This window comes from Lolium perenne, chromosome 3 (genome assembly GCF_019359855.2).
Source record: "Lolium perenne isolate Kyuss_39 chromosome 3, Kyuss_2.0, whole genome shotgun sequence".
In the NCBI taxonomy this organism is placed as follows: domain Eukaryota; kingdom Viridiplantae; phylum Streptophyta; class Magnoliopsida; order Poales; family Poaceae; genus Lolium; species Lolium perenne.
Window position 1 is genome coordinate 304608692 of NC_067246.2, and position 16053 is coordinate 304624744.

The window sequence follows — 16053 nt, forward strand, 5'->3', positions numbered from 1 at the left end:
TGAGCCCAGATTCCAACAAATGGCAAGAAGCCATGAAATCCGAAATGGGATCCATGTATGATAACAAAGTATGGACTTTGGTAGACTTACCTGATAGCCGAAAGGCTGTCGAGAATAAATGGATCTTCAAGAGAAAAACAGATGCTGATGGTAATATTACTGTCTATAAAGCTCGACTTGTCGCAAAGGGTTTCCGACAAATTCAAGGAGTTGACTACGATGAGACTTTCTCACCTGTAGCGAAGCTAAAATCTGTGAGGATTTTGTTAGCAATAGCTGCATTTTTCGATTATGAGATTTGGCAGATGGATGTCAAAACGGCGTTCCTTAATGGAGACATTGAGGAAGAGTTGTATATGGTACAACCCAAAGGTTTTGTCGATCCTAAAAATGCTGACAAAGTATGCAAACTTCAGCGTTCAATCTATGGACTGAAGCAAGCATCAAGAAGTTGGAACCGACGCTTTGATAAGGTGATCAAAGACTTCGGGTTTATACGGTGTCATGGAGAGGCCTGTATTTACAAGAAAGTGAGTGGGAGCTCTGTAGCATTCTGATATTATATGTAGATGACATATTATTGATCGGGAATGATATAGAACTATTAAGCAGTGTAAAAGGTTATTTGAATAATAGTTTTTCAATGAAAGACCTTGGTGAAGCATCGTATATATTAGGCATCAAGATTTATAGAGATAGATCAAGACGCCTAATAGGGCTATCACAGAGTACATATCTGGACAAGATTCTAAAGAAGTTTAGAATGGACGAAAGTAAGAAAGGGTTCTTACCTATGTTACTGTGCAAGGTCTTGAGTAAGACTCAAGGACCGGCTACGGCAGAAGAAAGAGAAAGGATGAGTAATATCCCCTATGCCTCGGCAGATGAGGATCTATCATGTATGCCATGCTATGTACTAGACCGGATATAGCACATGCTGTTAGTTTGACTAGCAGATATCAAAGTGATCCAGGAATGGAACACTGGACAGCGGTCAAGAATATCCTGAAGTACTTGAAAAGAACTAAGGATATGTTTCTTTGTTATGGAGGTGACCAAGAGCTCGTTGTAAATGGTTACACCGATGCAAGTTGGAACACTGATCCTGATGACTCTAAGTCACAGTCTGGGTACGTGTTTATATTGAATGGTGCTGCAGTAAGCTAGGCAAGCTCGAAGCAGTGCACGGTGGCGAAGTCTTCAACAGAATCAGAGTACATAGCGGCTTCAGAGGCTTCATCAGAAGCGGTATGGATGAAGAGGTTCATTGTAGAGCTCGGTGTGGTTCCTAGTGCATTGGACCCATTAATCATTCTTGTGATAACATGGGTGCCATCGCCAATGCACAAGAGCCAAGGTCACACAAGAGGCTGAAGCATATCAAGCTGCGTTACCACTCGATTCGCGAGTACATCGAAGATGGAGAAGTAAAGATTTGCAAAGTACACACTGATCTGAATGTAGCAGATCCGTTGACTAAAGCTCTCCCTAGGGCAAAGCATGACCAACACCAGAATGCCATGGGTGTTAGGTATATTACAATGTAATCTAGATTATTGACTCTAGTGCAAGTGGGAGACTGAAGGAGATATGCCCTAGAGGCTAGAGGCAATAATAAAGTGGTTATTATTATATATCTTTATGTTTATGATAAATGTTTATATGTCATGCTATAATTGTATTAACCGAAAAATTAGTACATGTGTGATATGTAGACAACAAAGAGTCCCTAGTATGCCTCTTGAACTAGCTTGTTGATTAATGGATGATTAGTTTCATAATCATGAACATTGGATGTTATTAATAACAAGGTTATGTCATTGTATGAATGATGTAATGGACACACCCAATTAAGCGTAGCATAAGATCACGTCATTAAGTTATTTGCTATTAGCTTTCGATACATAGTTACCTAGTCCTTATGACCATGAGATCATGTAAATCACTTATACCGGAAAGGTACTTTGATTACACCAAATGCCACTGCGTAAATGGGTGGTTATAAAGGTGGGATTAAGTATCCGGAAAGTATAAGTGGAGGCATATGGATCAACAGTGGGATTTGTCCATCCCGATGACGGATAGATATACTCTGGGCCCTCTCGGTGGAATGTCGTCTAATGTCTTGCAAGCATATGAATAAGTTCATAAGAGACCACATACCACGGTACGAGTAAAGAGTACTTGTCAGGAGACGAGGTTGAACAAGGTATAGAGTGATACCGATGATCAAACCTCGGACAAGTAAAATATCGCGTGACAAAGGGAATTGGTATCGTATGTGAATGGTTCATTCGATCACTAAAGTCATCGTTGAATATGTGGGAGCCATTATGGATCTCCAGATCCCGCTATTGGTTATTGGTCGGAGTGAGTACTTAACCATGTCCGCATAGTTCACGAACCGTAGGGTGACACACTTAAAGTTGGATGTTGAAATGGTAGAACTTGAATATGGAATGGAGTTCGAATATTTGTTCGGAGTCCCGGATGAGATCCCGGACATCACGAGGAGTCCCGGAATGGTCCGGAGAATAAGATTCATATATAGGAAGTCATTTTATGTGATTTAAAATGATCCGGAATGTTCTATGGAAGGTTCTAGAAGGTTCTAGAAAAGTCCGGAAGAAACCACCAAGGAAGGCGGAGTCCCGGTGGGACTCCACCTCCCATGGCCGGCCAACCCTAAGGGGGAGGAGTCCCAAGTGGACTCCCCAAGGGGGGGCGGCCACCCCCTCCCAAGGAAGGTGGGATTCCCACCTCTAGTGGGAGTCCTAGCTTGGGTAGGTTTCATGTGTTATGGAAGGTTTTGGTTTGGGGTCTTATTCAAAGACTTGTACACCAACTCTTGGGTGTTCCACCTATATAATGAGGGCCAAGGGGAGGGGGCCGGCCACCCCAACAACACCAAGGTGGCCGCACCACCTAGATGGCCGGCGCCCCCCTCTCCCAAACCCTAGCGGCCTCTCTCCTCCACCACATCCCGCACGCTTAGCGAAGCTCCGCCGGATTTCTCCACCACCACCGACACCACGCTGTCGTGCTGTCGGATTCAAGAGGAGCTACTACTTCCGCTGCCTGATACATCCAAAACGTATCTACTTTCCCGAACACTTTTGCTATTGTTTTGCCTCTAATTTGTGTATTTTGGATGCAACTAACACGGACTAACGCTGTTTTCAGCAGAACTGCTCTGGTGTCTCATTTTTGTGCAGAAATCCAACTTTCGGGAAAATCCTCGGAATTTATGCAGAAGGCCCTATTTTCCCAGAGAACTGACGGAGCCAGAAGGATGAACCAGGTGGAGGCCCGAGGGCCCCACACCATAGGGCGGCGCGGCCCAGGGGGGGCCCACGCGGCCATATGGTGTGGCCCCCTCGGCTGGCCTCCGACGCCCTCCTTCGGACTACTTATTGGCCTCGACCTAAAAACGCACAAAGAGAAGTCGAAGTCGCCAGAAACCCTCCAGAACGCCGCCACATCGCGAAACTCCGTCGCGGGAGCCAGAAGTCTCCGTTCTGGCACTCCGCCGGGACGGGGAATTGGAGGAGATCATCGCCGCCATCACCGCCAACGCCTCTACATCAACCAGCCATGTTTCCCCCATCCATGTGTGAGTAATTCCCCCGCTGTAGGCCGAAGGGGATGGTAGGGATTGGATGAGATTGGTCATGTAATAGCATAAGATTGTTAGGGCATAGTGCCTAGTGTCCGTAATTGGTACTTTGATGATATTGTTGCAACTTGCTATGCTTAATGCTTGTCACTAGGGCCCGAGTGCCATGATCTCAGATCTGAACATGTTATTGTTTCATCATGATATTCATTGTTTATTGATCTTACCTGCAAGTTGTATACACATGTCGCTGTCCGGAACCGATGGCCCCGAAGTGACAGAAATCGGGACAACCGGAGGGAATGGTAGCGATGTGAGGATCACATGTGTTCACGGAGTGTTAATGCTTTGCTCCGGTACTCTATTAAAAGGAGTACCTTAATATCCAGTAGTTTCCCTTGAGGCCCGGCTGCCACCGGCTGGTAGGACAAAAGATGTTGTGCAAGTTTCTCATTGCGAGCACGCACGACTATATATGGAACACATGCCTATTGATTGCTTTGTACTTGGACACCGTTTTATTATTATCTGCAAATGCCCTGCTATGATTGTTACATGAGTTTCTCTCATCCATGCAACGCCCGTCATCCGTCCCCGTGCCTACAGTATTTTAATCCTGTTGTTTACTAAAATCACTACTGCTGTCTCTGTTACTCTGTTGCTGTTATTTCACTATCACTCATCGCTATAAAACTGCATTACTATCGATAAACTCTTGCGAGCAAGTCTGTTTCAGTGCAGCTGAATTGACAACTCCGCTGCTAAGGCTTCCAAGTGATCTTTGTCTCCCCTTGTGTCGAATCAATAAATTGGGTTTTACTTCCCTCGAAGACTGTTGCGATCCCCTATACTTGTGGGTCATCAAGACTATTTTCTGGCGCCGTTGCCGGGGAGCATAGCTTTATTGGGAAGTTCACTTGGATTAATATTTGTTCGCTGCAAATTCTCCATCATGGGTAAACCTCGCGATACTAAGGTCGCCATATTACCATCCACTACAAGAAAAGGTACAATTCTGAATACCTCCGCTACACTTGATTCACCATCTGTGATTGATAAACTTGTTTCACCGCCACATGCTTCACATGCGGGTACTTCTGCTGAATCTGAAAACTCTCATAATATTGATAATATTTCTGCTGTGCTTGATGATAGTGGTTCTTTGGGATCCTTTCTAGATGCTACAATTGCTAGGTCTAGACAAATTGAAAATACTGAAACTCCTAATGCTACTACACCTGTTAATTCACCTGAACTTGATTATTTTAGTGATGATCCTGATGAAGATTATGTGGAGCTTAATGATGATTTTATTGAAAAATGCAATGCTACTACTGATGCAAGAAAAATTAAAAAGTTGCTTGCAGAACATGCTGTTAGATATAAACTGTCTCCTGATCCTAAGTTTGCCACATCTCCCATAAACATTAAGGATAAAGATTATGATTTTTCTCTTGATCTATCTCATATAGCTATTGTTGAGAAAACACCCTTTTGTGGTACTGAAAAAGAAAGTGCTGTTGAACACATGACTGAGTTATCTACTCTAAGTAGCTTGTTTTTTGATGATGTCAAGATGCGTACTTACTTTGTTGCTAAAATCTTTCCATTCTCATTAAAGGATGACGCTAAAACTTGGTATAATAATTTGCCACCTAATTCTATTAAAAGTCCGAAAGAATTGCTTGATGTTTTCTTCCGTAAATACTTTCCTGCTAGTGCTCAACATATTGCTTTGCAGAGAATTTATAATTTTGACCAGGGAGATGAAGAGAAATTGCCTGAGGCTTGGGCGAGATTTTGCTCTCTTATTAGAGCTCGGCCAGATCATGATCTGGAAAAGCATGATTTACTTGATATATTTTATAGCGGACTAACCATTGAGTCTAGGGCATACCTGGATAGTTGTGCTGGTTGTGTTTTCAGGAAAAGAACTCCAGACGACGCTGAAGAATTATTGGCTAAAATAAGCCGGAATCATGATGATTGGACTACGCCTGAACCAACTCCAACGCCAATATTGAAGAAGAGGGGTATGATTAAATTGAATGATGAAGATATGAGGGAAGCCAAGAAGTCTCTCAAGGAGAAAGGTATTAAATCTGAAGATGTGAAGAATCTTCCTCCCATAGAAGATATATGTGAGATAATTCCCCCTTCATCCATGATTGAGGTAAACTCCCTTCAACGCTTTACTAGGGAAGATATTCCGTATTCGAAGCCTCCTGCACAATGCTTAGATGAGTTTGATAATTATATTGTTAAGCAAGAAAACTTTAATATGAGAGTAGAGAATCATTTAATGGAAAATTCTCGAGCTATTAGTGAATTGCATGATATTGTAGAGAGAACCTCCAATGATGTTAAGATGCTTGTTAAACATTTCCATATGATTTAAACTCAAATTGATCAACTCACTAAAGTGCAAAATGACTTGTTAGGGAATAATTCTAAAGAGAAACATGCTTATGAAGTAACAACTAGAGGTGGTGTCTCTACCCAGGATCCTCTATATCCTGAAGGGCATCCCAAAAGAATTGAACAAGATTCTCAACACATTGAACCTAGTGCTCCTTCTAAGAAGAAAAAGAAGAAGAAACATAAAAATGTTGTAGAATCCTCTGAACCTGTTAATGATCCTAATAGTATTTCTATTTCTGATGCTGAAACTGAAAGTGGTAATGAACATGATAAAGATAATGATAAGAATGATACTCCTGATAAAGAAGAGGTTGAAGAAGAACCTGAAAAGCATGCTAAAAATAAAAAGTACACTAAAGAAGACTTTATTGCTGAGAAACATGGTAATGAAAGAGAACCTTGGGTGCAAAAGCAAATGCCTTTTCCTGCTAAGAAACTAAAATCAAAGGAAGAAGAACATTATAATAAATTTTGCGATTGGATGAAACCTTTATTCTTGCAAATCCCTTTGACTGATGCTATTAAATTGCCTCCTTATTCAAAGTATATGAAAGATATTGTTACTAACAAAAGGAAAATCCCCAATGAGGAAATTTCCACTATGCTTGCTAATTACTCTTTCAATGGCAAAGTACCAAAGAAGTTGGGCGACCCAGGTATACCTACTATTCCTTGTTCTATTAAGAATAATTATGTTAAAACTGCTCTATGTGACTTGGGAGCCGGTGTTAGTGTTATGCCTTTTTCTCTTTATAAGAGACTTTACTTAGATAAGTTGATACCTACTGATATATCTTTACAAATGGCTGATAAATCTACTGCTATTCCTGTTGGTATATGTGAGGATGTTCATGTTCAAGTTACTACTAACTGCTTGATATTAACTGATTTTGTTGTGTTGGAAATGCCTGAAGATGATAATATGTCTATTATTCTTGGGAGACCTTTTCTTAACACCGCAGGGGCTGTTATTGATTGCAATAAAGGAAAGGTTACTTTCAATGTTGATGATAAGGAGCATACCGTTTATTTCCCCAAGAAGATTGATAAAGTATGTGGAGTTAATACTATTTCTAATGTGAGAACTATCAAAGTGGGAACTATTGATTGCCCTATATATGAGCCTAAAGAAGAATATCAAACTCTCGTGATTGGATCCATATCAATACAATTCAAGGTAACATGATTGATTTGAGGTTTATTTCTTCTTATGCTATGTAAAAGTTATTTGGTGGCAAGACTTGATCAACCTTGTTAACAAATACTTTTTATATGCATAGAGGAGGTAAACAACATCTCTTTCTTCCTCCACTTGCTCTAGTTGCTGTAGCACTTTTAATTTGCAAAGTTCCTTAGTTAATCGAAGATTTCAAAATTTTTCCTGGCCAGTAATAATAAATTAAATACCCAAAAATGTGCATTTTTCAAAGTTTTCAAAAATTCACAAAAATTATACCGTTGGTCCTATTTTTCGACGAGGCACCTGGGAGCACCAGAGGATGACCTGTGGGGCACCAGAGGGTGCCACACCACAGGCCGGCGCGGCCAAGGAGGGGGGCGCGCCACCCTGTGGTGTGGGCCCCTCCTTGCCCCACTTTGCCATCTCTTTCTCCCAGCACCTTCTCTCTCCCGAAAAAACTCGTACCAAGTTCCTCTCACTCGCGTTTTTGCTCCAGAGCTCCAGATTTTTCGATCTCTTTGCTCAGCCCAGATTTCTTGCTGAAATTTGGCACATTTGCTCCTTGAGAAGAGATGAAGAAGTTCAACTTTGGAGAGTTGTTCAAGAAAGGAACAACCAGCACCGGGAGGCCTTCTAGGGCCGCCACCCGGCTTAGGCGATCGTACAACGAGGATATTATCGCGCCTAGCTTCGCGCCCGAAGAGGACAATGGGGCTCCTAATGCTTCATCCTTCCCATGTTATGATTTTCTGACAAATGCAGGGATATTGGATGATTTCTTCACCCTTGTCAACAAGGCGGGCTTAACCACCTACGTGGGAGACGAAAGGGAGCAATACTACATGCTCACCAAAATTTTCGTCGAGAGCTTCAAGTTCAACAATACGCAATATGAGCCGACAGTTGCATTCAAGATCTATGGTAATCCTGTTACTATGGAATTGGAAGATTTTTGTCGTGCATTGGATATTGCCCCTGTAGGTACAGCAAGAAGGATTGATGACAACCCCCGGGACTTGTTGGAGCTCTATCGAGGGATTACTGATGATGATTGTCGCACCATTCAGCGTGGCAAGATAAGGAACATTCAACTCCCCGCCATTAAGTATTTTGCATATTACATTGCTACTAGCATTCTTGGTAGGGAGAACACTAGCAATATTTCTAGTTATCATCTTGCTTTCTTGAATATTGCACTTACTGGTCGGACATCTTATCACCTTGGTTCTCTTATTGCTCGCCGCCTGTCTAATAAAGGGCCTATTTTTGGAGGAACTATTGCACTGCGTGTTTTAACTTATCTAAGGCTTCCTCTTGATCCTAATGATGTGCCATTGGCCCCTAGGAAACTTGATATTGTTGCTATGAAGAGTCATCATTTTGTTACCGCTGATTCTACTGTAGATAATATGGTCTATAGAATGTTGTTTTCTGACGGGGATGAGAAGGAAATCCCTCTTCCCCAACCAGGTTTGTTCAGTATTGACAGGCAATCATGGTCGTGCACTAAGGAGGAGGTGGATGAACATATGAAGATACAAGACTTCCACCAGCAGCATGACTCCGAGGACGCCGAGGCCTCCCATGACTACACCGTCACATATCCGGGTGCTTCTTCTAGCACATACCCGGAATACGATCCATCTTCGTCATACTACGGAGATATTACCTCATGGGATCGATGGGATTGAACTCCACTTAGGCCAAAAGCCTAAGCTTGGGGGAAGTATACCGGCATCACTCATTCTTTGCATATTATGGTTGCTGGATACTTGTACATATTTGTTTTGATCGTTTGAGTGGTTTTCTAATGAGAGGAAGATGATATTTGGGGAAGTGCTGCCTGAAAACAGATTCTGGACTGTTACTAGAAAAATTCGTGCGCACAGCCAGAGCGTTATTTTGAGCTGCCAATTTTTGTGCAGGTTCCCCAGGTTGTTATCTAACTTTCATTAGTGTAACACTTTTCGAGCTGAGCAACGTAAGATTTTTGTAAAAATCGATTTCTTTACTGCTGTCAGGTTTTGGCAGATTTCTGTCATCCTGCTGTTATGTGTTTCTTTTAGTTTGCTACTTCTTGTTTTTGTTTTGTTTCTTTCCCAAAACACAAAAAGACCAAAAATATTTCTGTTGTTTCTCTTCACCATTTGTTTGCTTTGGTTTCTTGCATTTGTTTCGCTTTATTTGCTATTGCTAGTTTGCTACAAGAAAACCCAAAAAGATTTCGCTTTGTTTGTTTGTCTCCTCTTGTTCTTGTTTCTAATTTGAAAACACCAAAAATATTTGCTGTTCTTCTTTGGTTTGTAAAGTTCTTTATGAGTTCAATGGTCTTCGGTGGCTGGAGCGTGGTTTTCATTTCATATTATCCAAGCTGCACAAGTGAAAAGGCAATAATGACGATCTACGACAATTGGATTGTGGTGAGAGGCTGGTATGAACTCTATTTGTTTTCATTTTTGTACATATACTCATCCATGTGAGCATGCTTAGTTGGTTCATGTGAGGTATATGTTATTTGAGAAAGTCTAGTAGTTTATGATCTCTCATGTTTAGCTCCAATCTATTAATATGAGTAGCATGTCATGGATGTTTGCTTGCATTGTTTTATTCATAAGTAAGTATGGCATTGTGGTATCCTCCTCTGAATAATTCATTTATATCGACTTGGCACATGCTCACGCATGCATATGACTGAACAAAAAGTCAATTAAGCCTCGATGATTTATATTGCTTCAGAGCTCTTGTATCACTTTTATGCCTCCGTTAATTTATTTTGCCGCAAGCATGATTATGACAGTTACTGCTCTCTTGATTTGTCGCTCCGTAGTCTATTGCTAGCCTTCACTTGTACTGAGCGGGAACGCTGCTCGTGCTTCCAAACACATGAAAACCAAGTTATTCAAAAGTGTCCACCATAAATACCTATGCATGGCATTTCAAACCATTCCAAGTAAATTCTCATGCGCTACCTTTAAAACCTTCAAAATGCTTCTCAATTTGTGTTTATGTTTCATAGCTCATGAGGAAGTATGTGGTGTTTAGCTTTCAACCTTGTCATTTACTTCTGACGGACTCTCATATGGACTAGTGGCACATCCGCTTATCCAATAATTTTGCAAAAGGAGCTGGCAATGGGATTCCCAGTCCCGAATTAATTAACTTAAATAGACACTCCTCCATGGTTTGTGATTGTTGGACGGCACCCGAAGGATTCGGTTAGCCATGGTTTGTGTAAGCAAAGGTTGGGGGGAGTGTCATCATCATAATAAAAATAAAATAAAAAGGCACTCCTTCATGGTATGAGATTGTTGGCAGGCACCCGAGGATTCGGTTAGCCATGGTTTGTGTAAGAAAGGTTGGAAGGAGTGCCACATAAATATGCAAATAATTCATGGGAGCCGCTCTTGGGAGTCCGGTTGGCGAGGTAGTTGGTGTACCCATTACCATTCGTTGACAACAACAAACACCTCTCGAAATGATTTTACTCCTGTCTTTACAAAAATGAAAAGCTCTAGCGCATGTTAATCCCTGCTTCCCTCTGCGAAGGGTCAATCTTTTACTTTTATGTTGTGTCTCCATTATTTCTTTGAGCACTATCTTGAGAGCACAACTGTCATTCTTAGTATAATATGCTTGTCTCAAAATATGATTGATTGTGGTATAACTTTGATGCTTTTATCTTTGACAATCACTACTTCTAGTTTTTCTATGAACTCCAGAGGTGCCCGGGCATTTATGTTTTGCCAATCAAATACAGGCAAGCGAGATACCACTTTATCATACTCTCTTATGAACATTGCAATCTTGCTTATATACATGATTCATGATGCTTATTATTAATTGTTGGTACCTCTTCATGATTGACATAGCTGTTAGATGATCTTATTTGCATGTACCTCATTATGAACTGCTTAAGTATTAGCCATAGCATGAGAATATATACATCATATGAGCAAATGTGTTCGTGAAAGTTCTTTTATCGCTCAGTTGTTAACTGAATTGCTTGAGGACAAGCAATAAGCTAAGCTTGGGGGGAGTTGATACGTCCAAAATGTATCTACTTTCCCGAACACTTTTGCTATTGTTTTGCCTCTAATTTGTGTATTTTGGATGCAACTAACACAGACTAACGCTGTTTTCAGCAGAACTGCTCTGGTGTCTCGTTTTTGTGCAGAAATCCAACTTTCGGGAAAATCCTCGGAATTTATGCATAAGGCCCTATTTTCCCAGAGAACTGATGGAGCCAGAAGGACGAACCAGGTGGAGGCCCGAGGGCCCCACACCATAGGGCGGCGCGGCCCAGGGGGGGCCACGCGGCCATATGGTGTGGCCCCCTCGGCTGGCCTCCGACGCCCTCCTTCGGACTACTTATTGGCCTCGACCTAAAAACGCACAAAGAGAAGTCGAAGTCGCCAGAAACCCTCCAGAACGCCGCCACATCGCGAAACTCCGTCGCGGGAGCCAGAAGTCTCCGTTCTGGCACTCCGCCGGGACGGGGAATTGGAGGAGATCATCGCCGCCATCACCGCCAACGCCTCTACATCAACCAGCCATGTTTCCCCCATCCATGTGTGAGTAATTCCCCCGCTGTAGGCCGAAGGGGATGGTAGGGATTGGATGAGATTGGTCATGTAATAGCATAAGATTGTTAGGGCATAGTGCCTAGTGTCCGTAATTGGTACTTTGATGATATTGTTGCAACTTGCTATGCTTAATGCTTGTCACTAGGGCCCGAGTGCCATGATCTCAGATCTGAACATGTTATTGTTTCATCATGATATTCATTGTTTATTGATCTTACCTGCAAGTTGTATACACATGTCGCTGTCCGGAACCGATGGCCCCGAAGTGACAGAAATCGGGACAACCGGAGGGAATGGTAGCGATGTGAGGATCACATGTGTTCACGGAGTGTTAATGCTTTGCTCCGGTACTCTATTAAAAGGAGTACCTTAATATCCAGTAGTTTCCCTTGAGGCCCGGCTGCCACCGGCTGGTAGGACAAAAGATGTTGTGCAAGTTTCTCATTGCGAGCACGCACGACTATATATGGAACACATGCCTATTGATTGCTTTGTACTTGGACACTGTTTTATTATTATCTGCAAATGCCCTGCTATGATTGTTACATGAGTTTCTCTCATCCATGCAACGCCCGTCATCCGTCCCCATGCCTACAGTATTTTAATCCTGCTGTTTACTAAAATCACTACTGCTATCTCTGTTACTCTGTTGCTGTTATTTCACTACTGCTACTGCTATAAAACTGTTACTACTGATAAACTCTTGCGAGCAAGTCTGTTTCCAGGTGCAGCTGAATTGACAACTCCGCTGCTAAGGCTTCCAAGTGTTCTTTGTCTCCCCTTGTGTCGAATCAATAAATTGGGTTTTACTTCCCTCGAAGACTGTTGCGATCCCCTATACTTGTGGGTCATCACTGCCCGCTGGAACGGGAGGTGGACGTCGTCTTCATCAACAACCGAACGTGTGACCGAGTACGGAGGTGCTGCCCGTTCGTGGCGCCGTGATCAAGATCTTCTACGCGCTTTTGCAAGCGGCAAGTGAACGTCTACCGCAGAAACAAGAGCCTCATCTTGTAGCCTTTGGAATCTCTTCAAGGGTGAGACTCGATAATCCCCTCGTTGCTACCGTCTTCTAGATTGCATCTTGGCTTGGATTGCGTGTTCGCGGTAGGAAATTTTTTATTTTCTATGCAACGTTATCCTACACTTATGTGCTTTACTTGGAGCGTCTGTGTGTTTATTTTCGTTTTGTTTATGTTTGAATAAATTCGGATCCTAGCAATCCTTGTGTGGGAGAGAGACACGCTCCGCTTTTTCATATGAACACTTGTGTTCTTCGTTTTACTTTTAATGTTCAATGGTAAAAGTTGGAAGCTATTGCACTTATGGTTATTTGGTTGGAAACAGAAAATGCCTCATATTGTCTTGAATAGTTTGACACTTGGCAATTGTTTTGAGCTCTCAAGTAGATCATGATTAAGTTCTTGCACCATGTAGTTTGAACCTATTAGTGGAGAACTACCGTAGAGCTTGTTGAAATTGGTTTGCTTGATTGGTCTCTCTAAGGTCTAGATATTTTCTAGTAAAAGTGTTTGAGCAACAAGGAAGACAGTGTAGAGTCTTATAATGCTTGCAATATGTTTTTATGTAAGTTTTGCTGTACCGGTTCATACTTGTGTTTGCTTCAAATAACCTTGCTAGCCTAAGCCTTGTATTGAGAGGGAATACTTCTCGTGCATCCAAATCCTTGAGCCAAAAACTATGCCATTTGTGTCCACCATACCTACCTACTACATGGTATTTTCGGCCATTCCAAGTAAATACTTCGTGTGCTACCTTTAAACCATTCAAAATTTATTATCTCTTATTTGTGTCAATGTTTTATAGCTCATGAGGAAGTATGTGGTGTTTTATCTTTCAATCTTGTTGGGCAACTTTCACCAATGGACTAGTGGCTTCATCCGCTTATCCAATAATTTTGCAAAAAGAGCTGGCAATGGGGTTCCCAGCCCCAATCAATTAACCTTCATAATTTTGCAAATAGACACTCCTCCATGGTATGAGAAATGTTGGAAGGCACCCGAGGATTCGGTTAGCCATGGCTTGAGAAAGCAAAGGTGGGGATGAGTGTCATCTCTAAATAAAACTAAAATAAATAGACACTCCTTCATGGTATGTGATTGATGGAAGGCACCCGAGGATTCAGTTAGCCATGGTTTGTGAAAGAAAAGGTTGGAAGGAGTGTCACCCAAAAATAAAAATAATCATGGGAGCCGCTCTTTGAAAGTCTGTCTGGCAAGGGGGTTAGAGTGCCCAATACCATTCGTTGACAACAACAAACACCTCTCAAAATTTTACTTTTATGCTCTCTATATGATTTCAAAACTTGAAAAGCTCTAGCACATGATTTATCCCTACTTCCCTCTGCGAAGGGCCATTCTTTTACTTTTATGTTGAGTCAGTTTACCCATTTCCTTCCATCTTAGAAGCAAACACTTGTGTTAACAGTGCATTGATTCTTACATACTTGCTTATTTGCATTCATCATATTACTTTGTGTTGACAATTATCCATGAGATAAACATGTTGAAGTTGAAAGAAACCGCTGAAACTTATATCTTCCTTTGTGTTGCTTCAATGCCTTTACTTTGAATTTATTGCTTTATGAGTTAACTCTTATGCAAGACTTTTGATGCTTGTCTTGAAAGTACTATTCATGAAAAGTTTTGCTATATGTTATCTATTTGTTAGCAACTATAAATCATTGCCTTGAGTCACTTCATTCATCTCATATGCTTTACAATAGTATGATCAAGATTATGTAAGTAGCATGTCACTACAGAAATTATTCTTTGTTATCGTTTACCTACTCGAGGGCGAGTAGGAACTAAGCTTGGGGATGCTGATACGTCTCCAACGTATCTATAATTTCTGATGTTCCATGCTTGTTTTATGACAATACCTACATGTTTTGTTCACACTCTATATCGTTTTGATGCATTTTCCGGAACTAACCTATTGACGAGATGCCGAAGAGCCGGTTGCTGTTTTCTGCTGTTTTTGGTTTCAGAAATCCTACAAAGGAAATATTCTCGGAATCGTACGAAATCAACGCCCAATATCTTATTTTTCCCGGAAGCTTCCAGAGCACCGAAGAGGGGCTAGAGGGGAGCCAGGGGGCCCCACCCCACAGGGCGGCGCGGCCAAGGGGGGGCGCCCCCCAACTGTGAGGGGGCCCCGTGGCCCTTCCGACTCCGACTCTTCGCCTATATAAGCCTCCCTGACCTAAATCTTCGATACGAATAAGCCACGATACGAGAAAAGTTCCAGAGCCGCCGCCATCGCGAAACTCCAATTCGGGGGACATAAGTCTCTGTTCCGGCACCCTGTCGGGACGGGGAAGTGCCCCCGGAAGGCATCTTCACCGCCATCTTCACCGCCATCGCTGTCTCCATGATGAGGAGGGAATAGTTCTCCCCCGAGGCTGAGAGCTCTACCGTAGCTATGTGGTTCATCTCTCTCTTTGTGATCTAGTTGAATATCATCTATGTGCTACTCTAGTGATGTTATTAAAGTAGTCTATTCCTCCTCCATGATGTAATGTTGACAGTGTGTGCATCATGTAGTACTTGGTATAAGCTATGATTGTGATCTCTTGTAGATTATGAAGTTAACTATTACTATGATAGTATTGATGCGATCTATTCCCCCTTTCATAGCTGATGGTGACAGTGTGCATGCTATGTTAGTACTCGGTCTAAATTGCAACGGTCTATTATGCACTCTAAAGGTTACTTAAATATGAACTCCGGATGTTGTGGAGCTTGTTAACTCCGGCATTGAGGTGCTCTTGTAGCCCTACACAATGAATGGTGTTTGTTATCCAACAAGAGAGTGTAGAGTAGTTTCAGTTATGTGATCAATGTTGAGAGTGTCCACTAGTGAAAGTAGGATCCCTAGGCCTTATTTCCAAATATCGAATCTCCGTTTATTTACTGTTCCACTGCATGTTTACTCGCTGCCATATTTATTTCAGATTGTTATTACTACTCATATTCATCCATATTACTTGTATTTCACTATCTCTTCCCCGAACTAGTGCACCTATACATCTGACAAGTGTATTAGGTGTGTTGGGGACACAAGAGACTTCTTGTATCGTGATTGCAGGGTTGCTTGAGAGGGATATCTTTGACCTCTTCCTCCCTGAGTTCGATAAATCTTGGGTGATTCACTTAAGGGAAACTTGCTGTTGTTCTACAAACCTCTGCTCTTGGAGGCCCAACACTGTCTACAGGAATAGAAGCGTGCGT